Source organism: Neomonachus schauinslandi, chromosome 1 (assembly GCF_002201575.2).
Source record: "Neomonachus schauinslandi chromosome 1, ASM220157v2, whole genome shotgun sequence".
Lineage (NCBI taxonomy): Eukaryota > Metazoa > Chordata > Mammalia > Carnivora > Phocidae > Neomonachus > Neomonachus schauinslandi.
Window position 1 is genome coordinate 17,807,860 of NC_058403.1, and position 14,245 is coordinate 17,822,104.

The 14,245-nt window shown below is 40.2% G+C and overlaps 1 pseudogene; it reads left to right on the forward strand.

The window, feature by feature from the left end:
* Positions 1-216: 216 nt before the first annotated feature.
* Positions 217-1,062, forward strand: LOC110570066 (annotated as a pseudogene).
* The last annotated feature ends 13,183 nt before the right edge of the window (positions 1,063-14,245 follow it).

A 14,245-nucleotide genomic window follows, 5' to 3' on the forward strand; every position in this document is an offset into this window, starting at 1 on the left:
ATAAAATAGAAGGAAAGATTTCAGGGAGTGAAGTAAGAGGTCTTGTAACCTCTAAAATAATTCTACATTTTCACCTATTGCCCCCAATATATGGGAAAACAAAAACAAAAATTTTGCTTTATTATAGGACTTACCATGTGGCACAATTTCAGGCGGAGAGCGTAAAATAAGGTGGAGAGCAAAAATATGGTTCATATTGCTTTCCCATCTTGCAAGATGGCGGGCGAAAAAGCTGAGAAGCCAGATACTAAGGAGAAGAAACCTGAAGCTAAGAAGGATGATGCCAGTGGCAAGGCTAAGAAGGCTAAAACGCCAAAGAAGGGGAAGCCCCACTGCAGCCGAAACCCTGTACTTGTCAGAGGAATTGGCAGATATTCCCGATCGGCTATGTATTCCAGAAAGGCCATGTACAAGAGGCAGCTAAATCCAAGGTTGAAAAGAAAAAGAAGGAGAAAGTTCTTGCTACGGTCACAAAACCAGTTGGTGGTGACAAGAATGGTGGTACCCAAGTGGTTAAACTTTGCAAAATGCCTAGGTATTACCCTACTGAAGATGTGCCTCGAAAGCTGTTGAGCCACGGCAAAAACCCTTTCAGTCAGCACGTGAGAAAGCTGCGAGCTAGTATCACTCCGGGGACCATTTTGATCATCCTCACTGGGCGCCGCAGAGGCAAGAGGGTAGTTTTCCTGAAGCAACTGAGCAGTGGCTTGCTACTTGTGACCCGACCTCTGTCCCTCAATCAAGCTCCTCTGCGTAGAACACACCAGACATTCGTCATTGCTACTTCTACCAAAATTGATATCAGCAGTGTGAAAATCCCCAAACATCTCACTGATGCTTACTTCAAGAAGAAGAAACTGTGCAAGCCCAGACACCAGGAGGGTGAGATCTTCGACACCGAGAAAGAGAAATAACGAGATTACAGAGCAGCGCAAGGTTGATCAGAAAGCTGTGGACTCACAAATTCTGCCAAAGATCAAAGCAGTTCCTCAGCTTCAGGGCTACCTCCACTCTGTGTTTTCTCTCACAAACGGAGTTTACCCTCACAAATTGGTGTTCTAAATTTCTTACAAAGAACGTAATTAAATAACTGATCCATTTCAAAAAAAATATGGTTCATATTGAAAAAAATATCCATCAAGAGATAAAACATAATTCCAGCTCAAATGGGCAGAATTCTTAATATCAGAAATACCTTTAAGACAATTCATTTTGCTTTGCCTTGGAAGTCTCTTCTTTGGGTTGAGCTGTAGACTTCTGAGAAGACCTTGGTTGGCTTTGGAGAGAGGGAGAAGAAACACAGGGAGTCCCCTGCAGAACCTCACTTCCAGAAGTGAGCTCCTGGGAAGTTGGTATGTCAGGCTCGAATATCTTCTAGATGTGGGCACAGAGTGGGGGCTCCAAATGGACACAATGAGAGTAATAATGGTCCTGGCTGCCACTGACTCTTTCCTCACAGCAAACCACTGCACTTGCTTCTGTGCGTGTCATGCCTAAGGTGTCACTCTGCACTTCTCTCAGCCTTTGCTTTCACACGTGTGCAATGGTCATAATAATGCATATCTCTAAGGCCGTGGTGAAGCTGAAATGAGACTGCCAGTAACAACATGTGAGAAATGCACAAGCACCCCACAATTCTTAGGTAGTTGTGATCCAAAGTCGGATGATTTTCTCTTCTCTGGGTATCTTTCAGTAAATGAACTGGCCCTACACAAATATAGAGAAGCCTTTTTTAAAAAAATATTTTATTTATTTATTTGACACAGAGAGAGAGAGAGCACAAGCAAAGGGATCAGGAGAGGGAGAAGCAGGCTCCCCACTGAGCAGGGAGCCCAATGTGGGGCTCAATCCCAGGACCCTGGGGTCATGACCTGAGCTGAAGACAGACACCCAACTGACCGAGCCACCGAGGTGCCCCATAGAGAAGCCTTTAGAATCACAAACAACCCAAATTCTAACGCTCTTCAAGGGAGGCCTATTTACAACCTGATTGAGCTTCTGATAAATATAATCGGCAGAACTATTAGACATGTTTTAGAGACTTGTAAGAAATTTTTCTGCAGTTGAGTAGGAGGATAGCTGGAGAGCCAGTGTCCCAGCTGTTCATCTGCAGAAGGACAGATACTGAGGGATTAATTCCCCAACTGTTCCCGGTGTTCCAAACAATATCGACCTTATGTGTGCTGATGGCAGATGTCCTGCCCTCACTTCATGTGTAATACCTCGGTTAAGGTCCTTTTCTCAGAGAAAAGCAAACCACTGGCCCCATTCCAGACTAAGTCGGACCCTTCTGCTACACTCTCTCATAGCATTTGGTATTTTCTTTCTTAGCACCTAGCATAATTGATGAATAACATTGATTTGTGTGATTCTTTGATTAATGTCTGCCTCCTCTGGAGTATAAGCTCATTAGGGTAGAAAGTGTGACTGTTGAACTCACCTTTGTATCAACCCAGAGCCTAGCCCAGGGTCTGGCATACGGAAGGACCCAAATATATATCTGGTGCTTTAATGAAGAGTGAAGACTCAAAGTCAAATACTCTGATACCAAAGCTAGGGTGTCATTTTACTACCAAAGAAATGGCCCTACGTAAGCATTATCTGGGGAGCCCAGAAAATACAGATTTCCAAGGCCTTGTTCTGACCCCGTAGAATTAGACACTCCCAGGGCCAAAAGAACCTGTATTTTCAAAGTGCAGCCTGTTTGTGGACTAGCACAGAACTGCTGCACTACACATACATATGCATCAGCTATAACCCCAATGTGCTTACAAATAGAGCATCCAGAGGCCTCATATTTTCACTTCCTACTGTCTGCTCAACGCAGAAAGGAAAAGCCCTCCAACGAAGGGACGAATTGTCCTTGAAGTGGACGAATATCAAAAGCGGCTCCCCTTGTCTTCACACAGAACAGGCACTGCGTAATGCTTTGCGTTAACTGTGTGTCATATACATTTAAAAAAATGGAACTTTAAAACATATTGCTCAATGGAAGAAGCCAGTCTGAAAATGCTACATATTCTATGATTCCAAGTATATGACATTTTGCAAAAGGAAAAACTACGGAGATAGAAAGTGACTTGTGGCTGCCAGGGCTGGTTGGGCAGGAGCATTAGTGATGAATAGATGGAGGTCAGGGGATTTTTAGGGTGGTGAGATTGTTCTGTTGGAAACCATAACAGTGGATACATGATACTGTGCATTTGTCAAATCCCGGAGAACTATACAAAACTAAGAGTGAGCACTAATGGAAACTATGGAATATTGTTAATAATGTGTCAATATTGGCTCATTAATTGTAACAAAGGAACCACATTAAAGCAAGATGTTAACTTAGGAAATAATAAACGAAATGGGAGGGTGGGCATGGAGTGGGTATATGGAACTCTATGTGCTATCTGCTCAATTATTCTGTAAATCTAAAACTTTAAAAATTTTAAAACTTAAAAACCTAAAAAATGAAAATATACCCCCCCCCAAAATATATATATATACCAAAAAAAAAATAAAAGTGACTGGGAATGGAGCACACATGACCTTCATACTTACTGATGCTCACTGTGTGGGGAGCACCAAACTAAGAATTCAAATACTTCATTTAGCCTGACAACACTGTTCGATGTAGCTGATATCAGTATCGTCACATGCACTTAAGGGTGGAAGGAACCAAGAGTTAAGTGCAGTGAAGCCCTTGCCCAAAGAGACACAGCCAGCCAGTGCTCCCAGGTTCCAAACTCAGGTCCCAGCCTTGCCCAAAGCCCTCATGTATACTATACCACTATGGCAACCTGCTTCGATGTATTGCTTTTGCCCATTCACAAAATGATGTGTTATTATGAAGTTTAATCAACACCTATAAGCCAAAACAATTAGAATATTATAATGCAGAGTCAGATGAAAAGATTTTCACAATCAAGCATAAGCCAGGGATATCCACAGAGTAAAACAAACACTGCCCTCCAGGAGCATGGGGTAGAGGAAAGGTACAGGATGGATTCCACACAAAATCATGTGTCAAATAAACCAATCATGGGACATTGATGTATGAACTTAAGTGACAATATTTTGCTTTAAAATGAAATTATTTTTAAAAGATTTATTTATTTTAGAAATTGGTGGGGGGGCACGGGGTGGGGAAGGGCAGAGGTAGAGAGAGAATCCCAAACAGGCTCCATGCTAAGCACTGAGGCTTATGTAGGGCTCAACCCCACGACCATGAGCTCATGACCTGAGCCAAAATCAAGAGTCGGATGTTCAACCAACTGAGCCACCCAGGTACCCCTAAACTGTTTTTTAATAACAACACAATGACAGAAAGTCCAGAGAAAAGAGAGAGAGACTGAGAACCATCACAGCTAAAAGAGACTTTATGGGCCATATCAGCCTAATGCAATGGGTGAGTCTCATATGGATCTTCATTCAAGCATAGTAACTATGGAGAAACTAATAAACTCTGAACACAGATGGAACATTATATAACGCTAAGGAGTTAAGTTTTATTTTATATATGTAGCAATTTTATTAAAATTAGGGTTTTTTTTTTAAAAAAAGATCAAAACAAAGATAAACCCAACAGAGATTTGTTTCAAAACCATTTGAGGAGGGATGAGAATGGGTACAGGTCAAATATTATGTCTGGAATTTGCTTCAAAACAATCTGAGGAGGGATGGAGCGTGGGTATAGGTCAAATAAAATTGGCTGTGAACTGATAACCGTATAATTGTTGGAGCGGAGTGATGGGAACATGGGCTTCATTACACTATTCTCTCTCCCTCTGAATACATTTGAAATTTTCCATTATGAAAGGGTTGTTTTTTAAGTTTCTTACCCACCATGAGTTCTAGTGCTTATCTAACTGTGTGCATTGTCTTCCTTCAATAAATATAGATATGAGCATTAAATATAAAAATAATAATTGAAATTAAAACATAAGAGTACCCTATTCAAGCATTTTCGCTGATTGTTTTAGTAACTTCTGCCCTGCCGTTTCCGTTAATCTTTCTAGGAAACAGCCCACATCAATCTTCACTGCCTTTGTTGTCCCTCGGTCTTCTCATTACTCATTTCCTTCAAGCGCTTATGGTCAGCAAAGGGCATCCCTGGCAGAAGGAACGAGTCCAAGGGATGCTGTTACCTGTTGATGTTTTTCCCCTCAGGCAGAGGCCAGAACAGACTCAGGGCTGTTTGCCGCTGCTCCTTCACCCCTGGGCAATGCCCACTGCCACAGACACCCATCCTTGGACTTGGGTGATCCAGAGCATCTGAAAAGCATCTGTATCTTCCCCCGAGTTTGGATTCGTTCTTCACTTGTAAAACCCAAGCAGGATGAATCCAAGGACTCCGAGTTATTTTTATAAGAGATGTATAAAGAAAAATGAGGTTCTACCGCCTTCCCAAACAGAGCAGGAACAGCCCTTGGCTCGCCACAGGAAGACGTTAGGGGGTGTCAGGGCTGGTGCCAAAGAAGAAGAAAAACAGTGAAAATTCCATTCCCCAGCAATAAAAATATAAGTCAAAGTCATGAAGCACCTTCACGAAATTCAGCTTCAGAGGCTGGAACATTATTTTGTTGCAGAAATTTCTCGGACAGTAATGCCCTAGGCCTGTCCAGATATGGACAACCAGAGCACTTTGACTCCACACCATGGGCCTTCATGGATTAAAAAATTTGGTTTTATGTTGCATATAATGCATATTAATAAATATGCAGCGGGCACCTGGATGGCTCAGTCAGTTGAGCATCTGACTCTTGGTTTCGGCTCAGGTCATGATCTCAGGGTCATGGGATCAAGCACTACATAGGGCTCTGTGCTCAGCGGGGAGTCTGCTTGGGATTCTCTCCTCTGCCCTTCTCCCCACTTACAAACATGCTCGCTCGCTCTCTCTCTCAAATAAATAAATAAATAAATATTTAAAAATAAATAAATAAATATGCAGCACATTCTGTCTCCAGAGGTGGCAAGAGGTGTATGCCCTTACCTGTTAGCCTCTCTCCCCTTAAGGAGTCAGTCCCTTACTTGGAGGACAAAAAATTCCACAGACAAGTAAAATGAACATTTCAACTTTAGTTGATTTATTCAGCCAGTTGTTAAGGCATTCCTTTAAAACTCTTGTTATTTACTTCTGCAGTTTTGGCTTCTGGCATTCAAAATATTATAAATACCTGCATTCATAGGCCTTTCTACAAGTCTTTAAAGGTATCTGGGGAATTTCACTAAACCCAGGGATTTAAAATTCTAAAGGTCAGGAAGTGTACTACCACATACTTAAACAATGACCCTGCAATAGTACAAAAGTGAAAGAAACACTGATTATGCAAATTGACAAGTACATGTTATCTACTATGCTGTTGCAAAATATTGAATTGAATTCCAGAAGGATAGGTTCTAGTCCCAGCCTGTCCACTCACAAACTATTTGATACTAAGTATATTATCACAGTCTCATGAGCCTCTATAAAATAAGGCACAGAGGGGCGCCCAGGTGGCTCAGTCATTAAGCGTCTGCCTTCGGCTCAGGTCATGATCCCAGGGTCCTGGGATCAGCCCTGCATCGGGCTCCCTGCTCCGCAGGAAGCCTGCTTCTCCCTCTCCCACTCCCCCTGCTTGTGTTCCCTCTCTTGCTGTGTCTCTCTCTGTCAAATAAATAAAAAAATCTTAAAATAAAATAAAATAAGGGACAGATTAGATGAGTGTTGATGGTCATTCAAAAATCTCAGATTGAGTGAAATACTGATTACTCTAGTGACCCTTCAATTTACAACTGTTGGTTTTCTCTGGGATGATAAGAATTTGAAACATGAATATAAGCCTCCAAGAGACTGCCTCCAACCAAAGCTCTAATATGCTGTGATACCAATATCACATATTGGTAGCTTTATCTGAAAACTGGCTATTTACACACTCCTTTCCTGCGGGTAGGTCCATCTGGAATAGCAAATTACAGATCAGACATGACTTAATTTAGTATCAAAACATATGACATTGTGTTTTTGAAAACCTCTTCTTTCAAACTAGAATAGCTTGTTAGACTTCAGCCATTATAGAAATATATCAATTTAGATACTCAACATCAATCACGAGAGTCACAGTATTCTCTCTTCTGATGAATTCTAGAAAAATGCCTTTGATGCTCCTTTTCCATGTAGCCTCATGAGTCTACAACTACGACATTGCCTCACCTCTATTATAAATAACTAGATAATGATTTCTGTTACAGTATTTGCTTTCTCTTCCTTCTAGCAGGCATTCATAGTGCCTTGGACACATCCCTCGGCCCACTGGGTTTCAACACGGCTATGAAGGACAATTCTGTGCAAGCAACCAGTGTAGGGGAGCAGAATGTATCACCCCAAAATATACCTCTTTGGCATAAGGATTATGGTAGGCTGGCTATTTTTAAAAAACTGAAGAGAAGCTCTGAAAACCGAAAGAAGTTATCCTTTTCTGAGAGACATTTATATCTATAAGGGAAATCTACTTGTAGGGGTATCTCCCTCATTGTACCAGGAAAAAAGAGGATGACTAAATCTCTAAAACTGTTATCAATAAAGAAGGCATGGAATTTAAATCTGCATAACAACCCTAACTCGTTTATTACGTTTATTGCGTAACCTCCCATAACTGACTCAGAATCAGCTGTTCAATTCATTTTGAGTAAGTATTAACACCTCTTCTTACATTAACACTCTTTTTCTTTTTTTGAGAGGGGATGGGGGGGGAGGGGCAGAGGGAGACAGAGAATCTCAAGCAGCAATCTCAAGCAGCCTCCATGTCTAGAGTAGAGTCCCATGTAGGGTTCAATCTCACAACCCTGAGATCATGACCTGAGCCGAAATCAAGAGTTCAACACTTAACTGACTGAGCCACCCAGGTGCCCTACATTAATAGACTCTTAAGACTTATTGCTTAGAGATGATTTGGGGAATGAACAGGCATATGTCCTTGAAGTTAAACTTGCTTTTAAAATAAGGCAAAGACTTTTTGAATTAATACTTTTGAAACTTTTTGGAATTTACAATAACTACCTAAACATGAAAAGAGTAAATATATTTGTATTCATTAAATCCAAAAGTAAATTTACGTTTGTGAAACCAAAATTCTGTCAACAGTTCTTAAAATAATTTTATTTATGTTATTGCTTCACTTTCATTTGATTTTTTTCTTAATGAAGTTCACCTTTAAACAAATGATTTTTTTTTACAAAATACTAATAGTGCCCTATATTTGCACAACAGTTTCAAGTATTAAAATGACTTTGACTTTATTTCTTTTAACTGAAGCTCAGAAAAAAACTTTGTTAGATAATGATAATACCCCATTTTAATGAGGAAACTGAGGCCACACTGCTAGTGAGTAACTATGTCCATCTTCAAATCTAGGTCTCCCCATTTTTCCACAGGAGACCTCCTGATGGCCAACAGACACATGAAAAGATGCTCAACATCACTCATCATTGGGGAAATGCAAATCACAACTCCAGTGAGATACCACCTCACACAGGTCAGAATGGCTAAAATTAACAACACAGGAAACAACAGGTGTCAGTGAGGATGCAGAGAAAGGGGAACCCTCTTATTCCAATGGTGGGAATGCAAACTGGTGCAGCCACTTTGGAAAACAGTATGAAGGTTTCTCAAAAAGTTAAAAAGTTGGTGGCGCCTGGGTGGCTCAGTTGTTAAGCGTCTGCCTTCGGCTTAGGTCATGATCCCAGAGTCCTGGGATCAAGCCCCGCATCGGGCTCCCTGGTCTGTGGGAAGCCTGCTTCTCCCTCTCCCACTCCCCCTGCTTGTGTTCTCTCTCTGTGTATCTCTCTCTGTCAAATAAATAAAATCTTTTTTTTTAAGACTATTTATTTGAGAGAGAGAGAATGAGAGACAGAGCATGAGAGGGAGGAGGGTCAGAGGGAGAAGCAGACTCCCTGCTGAGCAGGGAGCCCAATGCGGGACTCGATCCTGGGACTCCAGGATCATGACCTGAGCCGAAGGCAGTTGCTTAACCAACTGAGCCACCCAGGCGCCCTAAACACAATCTTTAAAAAAAAAAAAGTTAAAAAGTTAAATGCAGAACTACCCTATGGCCCAGCCATTGGCACTACTAGAGATCTACCCAAGGATACAAAAATACTGATTCTAAGGGACACATGCACCCCAATGTTTATAGCAGCACCATCAACAATAGCCAAATTATGGAAAGAGCCCAGATATCCATAGACTGATGAATGAATAAAGAAGATGTGGTATATATACACAATGGAATATTATTCAGCCATCAGAAAGAATGAAATCTTGCCATTTGTAACAACATGGATGGAGCTAGAGAGTATTATGCTAAGCGAAATAAGTCAGTCAGAGGAAGACAAAATATCATATGATTTTACTCATATGTGGAATTTAAGAAAAATAACAGATGAGGGGTTCCTGGGTGGCTCAGTTAGTTAAGCAGCCAACTCTTGATTTTGGCTCAGGTCATGATCTCAGGGTCCTGGGATCAAGCCCCAAGTTGGAGAGTGTGGAGTCCGCTAGAAGATTCTCTCTCTCCCTCCCTCTCCCTCTGCCCCTCCTCCTGGTTGCATGCAAACTCTCTCTCTCTCTCTCAAATAAATAAATCTTTAAAAAAAAAATGTAACAGATGAACAATGGGGGAAAAAAGAGAAGCAAACCATAGAACAGACTCTTAACTATAAAGAATACACTGAGGGTTGCTGGAAAGGAGGTTGGTGGGGGGATGGGTTAACTGGGTGATGGGCATTAAGGATGGAACGTGTGATGAGCATTAGGTGTTATATGTAAGTGATGAATCACTAAATCCTACACCTGAAACTAAAAACAAAAACTAAAACAAAACAAAAACAAATCGAGGTCTCCCAGCTCCAATTACAATAATAAGCATTTCATCCTTTAAGGATTAACATTTCCTTAACGAATGCCTTAAAAATTACCTCAAGCATTCCACAGAGTGAAATAGAAGCAGTTTTTAGCAGGGGTATTCAATAAAAAATCAAAAAGTGGTCTCTCCTTCATGGTGAACAGAAACGAGCAGCCATACCAATTCATCAAGAAGAGTCACTGATCACCTCCAGACTCCAGGAAAGATGGTTTCATTGAGCATGCAAGGCAATTGCAGCAAGCTGGTAAAATATGAGAGCTTTAAGGGACTCATTTTGATTTATCAAATCAATGATCCATCAAGTCAAAAATCTCTCTAAAGTAGAATTTGACAAGATAAACTATAACAATTGGGTGGGACCTGTTCAGCTTTATTACATTAATGGCATTCTGCATTTAGCCAATAGGCTAGCGCAAATCTTAAGAGGCATGCTGAAGCTCAGAAGGGAAGTGACTACTGATCAATAACATGATCCGATAGGGTGTTAATGCTGGAGTCCTAGACAAATGCCCCCTGCGGTTCCCTCTGGAGTTCCACCATGACTGGCTTCTATGTGATGATAACTTCTCTATGCTCCTGTCTTACTAGCAATTATATTTTGAGGAAGCAAATCCTTATCTCTCATAAAAAATGAAGCAGCAGCAAAATAATGAAAAAGGCATCATCACCAAAAAGACTGAAGGAGGGAAAACTGGCCCTAAAACTTTGGCTGAAATTGTATTGGTTGCTCACCTCCACCACCTTTAAGCCATTGATCAAGGCTTTCTTTTCCATGGTGTTGCAAGTAACTTGCAAGAAAAACTTATTCTTCATCCAGCATTGTTTTTATAAACTAATAGCAAAAAAAAAAATGAAAACAAAAACAAAAAAAAAAAACCTCACTTTTCCAGAAATTCACCCCATTGCTCTCTTTTAACAATATACTAAATTAAAATAATAATAATACATTAAGTTATTTAAATATTTTAAAAGTTTGGCACTTAATTTTAAAACCTAATGAGTGATGGTTCCTTTTCCCTTCCTGAACAATTTGATCACGAACCCAGTAAGTAGGGCACAGCAAAGTAGGCAAATAGGCCAGCAGGGTGTGGGTGTGGGGAGCTGAATGGCCCAGCTCAGGGTGCCAGGAACTGAAGGAAGTCTCCTTCCTACAGCTGTGTAGGAAAGCTATCCAGGGTGGTGGGTCACAGCCTAGAAGAGTGAGGAGAGCATGCTGCTGGGCAGAGAGTAGCATGGATGATGGAAGCTTGGCTACATACGGGGGTGTGATCAAATAAGTAAACATACTCCATATAATTGGAGCTGGGTTCCTCACTGTTAGAGGAGATACAAATATTGAAATGGAAAAAAAATAGAACTCAATGGTGATGGATTGAAAGCAAAGGTATTGGTGTGAATGTATGGATTTCAAACTGTCTAGATCAAGTAAGAAATAAATATATATGTGCATGTGTATTTATTATTATATATTCCTTAGTTTTGCCCTCTGAGTGTCTGGAAGAAGTGACACCCCAATAACAATGAGCATCCAAATCTTGGCTTCTAAATACTCTTCTTACTAGAAGGAACAAGATTCCTTAGAATAATGACCAATACAAGGATGAGGCAGGGAAAGTTTGAGATGAGAATGTTTTATTGTGCTGGAAAGTAAAGAAACGCTCAAAGAATAATGGAGCAAAAGAATATAAAGACAATCAAAGTGGCTCCCACAACAATTTTAGCATCAAAATAAATAAAGATAGTAATGGATTTTAGTCCATTAAATAAAATAGTAGACCATGAGTCTATAAATACATAAACAAATAAGTGAATAACTTGAAATTTTTTTTTTTTTTTTTTTTTAAAGATTTTATTTATTTATTTGAGAGAGAGAGAATGAGAGAGAGCAAGCACATGAGAGGGGGGAGGGTCCGAGGGAGAAGCAGGCTCCCTGCCGAGCAGGGAGCCCGATGCGGGACTCGATCCCGGGACTCCAGGATCATGACCTGAGCCGAAGGCAGTCGCTTAACCAACTGAGCCACCCAGGCGCCCGAATAACTTGAAATTTGAAGAGGAATGAGGTGTTTTCATTGTCTTAAAGGACCTTACCATGAGGGGCGCCTGGAGGGTTCAGTTGGTTAAGCGTCCAACTCTTGGATTTGGTTCAGGACATGATTTCAGGGTTGTGAGACGGAGCCCTGTGCACACTCTGCACTCAGTGGGGAGTCTGCTTTTCTCTCTCTGCCCCTCCCCCCCCGCTCGTGTGCACTCTCTCTCTCTCTCTAAAATAAATACAAAAATCTAAAAAATAAAATAAAATAAAGTACCTCACCATGAAATACTTCTCATTTACAAAGGAAGAAAGGGTAACTGCACTGTGAAGAAACCTGGCAGATACCACTTTAACCTAGTTATCAAAGTGCTCATCATCGGTAATCGCACAGGTCAAAATCCTGCACCTCAGACAAGCTGAAATCAGAAGACAGCAGCATCACGTGTGTGATATTCCTGCCAAAGCTGCATTCATTTTATCACAAGGTAAAATTAGACATATCCAAATTGAAGGACAGTCCACAAAATAATTGGTCCATACGTAAAAGTGTCCAGTTTACGAGATTCAAGGAAAGACTGAAGACTTTCCTAAACCTGCAGAGGCTAAAGAGACAGGGCAGTAAAATGCAGTGCATTATTCTAAACTGGATCTTTCTACTATGAAGGACATTATTGGAACAACTGGGGAAAGCTTGCATGGGACTGAGGAATGGATGATAGTAATATATCAGTGTTAATCTCCTAATTTTGATGGTTCTGTCATAGGGCATCTTGGTTTGTTGTCTATTGAGGTATCCTGGGGTCCTAGGGTATCATGTCGGCAACTTGTTTCCAAATAGATTCGGGGGTCAAAAATTCTTTGTACTATTCTTCCAACTTCCTGTAATCTCATGATTGTTTCGAAAAAAGTGTAAAGCCTAATGAGTTGTTATAAATATTTGGTATATATTAATGAGGGTATGAAATACATAAAATAATTGATTGCCCACAAAATAAAACAAACATGTATAACCTGCAAAAGACCACCACACCTTAAATGATGTTCTTTTTCTAAGTCTTATCCTAAGTTTAGATTAAAACAAGCTGATTAAAACAAATCAAGAATAGATTCATTGACTATATGATTTAAATAGTAAAGAGAATGGGGATGAATTAAACCAATTAAATTTTACTCAGTTATTACCTATTCCCCAACCCACACCTAAAAAGAAGTTAAAAATCATTCAATAGAACACAGTGATACTTAGCTTCACACTATTGCCAAATGAGATCTGTTAAAGTCCTTGTTTTTCCCTCTCTGGGTTATTTTCATACAGACTTGACTATGAAACGAGCTAGTCTCAACATCAAATCAAAAGGAAGAAGGAGAGAATTTTGGGGCTGAAAAAAATGCAACCCCTTTCCTTTGTACAAGATTTAAACATATATAATTTTTAAAAATTTGATCCTATAATTAAATTTCACGGTAGCATTTGCCTTATTATACTAGTGATTGATAACTGTTAAAAATAAAGTCGCAGAGGGGCACCTGGGTGGCTCAGTTGGTTAAGCGACTGCCTTCGGCTCAGGTCATGATCCTGGAGTCCCGGGATCGAGTCCCGCATCGGGCTCCCTGTTCAGCAGGGGGTCTGCTTCTCCCTCTGACCCTCTTCCCTCTCGTACTGTCTCTCATTCTCTCTCTCTCAAATAAATAAATAAAATCTTTAAAAAATAAATAAATAAATAAATAAAGTCGCAGATTGTTATGCCAGCAAGTCCGAGATGGATGTTCCAGAATGGAGTTTCCTCTCCCAAATAGTCTTGAATACACTAATGTTATTTCAGCCCATATGTGATTACAGTTCATCATTTTTTCAACTGATTTTTTCTTAAGCAATTATAATTAACTGGCATGTGTCCATGTCTTTGTATCATGGGAGGCAGTGACACGCAACGAAAGGGGGAATAGATAAGTCAGGAGCCGGCTCTGCCACAATTTAGCCATGACTTTGAACAAGTCACTAACCTAGTACGTTTCAATTTCAACTTCTATAAAATTAAAGAACCAAGAAAGACAAATTTCTAATGTTCCTCTGAACTTGTCTTACATCTTCTTCATTTGCGTTCAAGATATTGTCTTAATTAAATTGCAAATGACCAACTTTAACTTCTTTTTCATTTTCTCACAGTACCTCGTGTAGTTTTTTTTGTTTTGTCAGTGGGTTTTTTTTGTTTGTTTGTTTATCAGAGGGCCTCAGACTATCAAATTCTGATATTAATAAAATTATCGATATCTTGTCTTAAACTTGCAGAAACTTTTTACAAAATAGTGCAGAAACTGGAGCTCC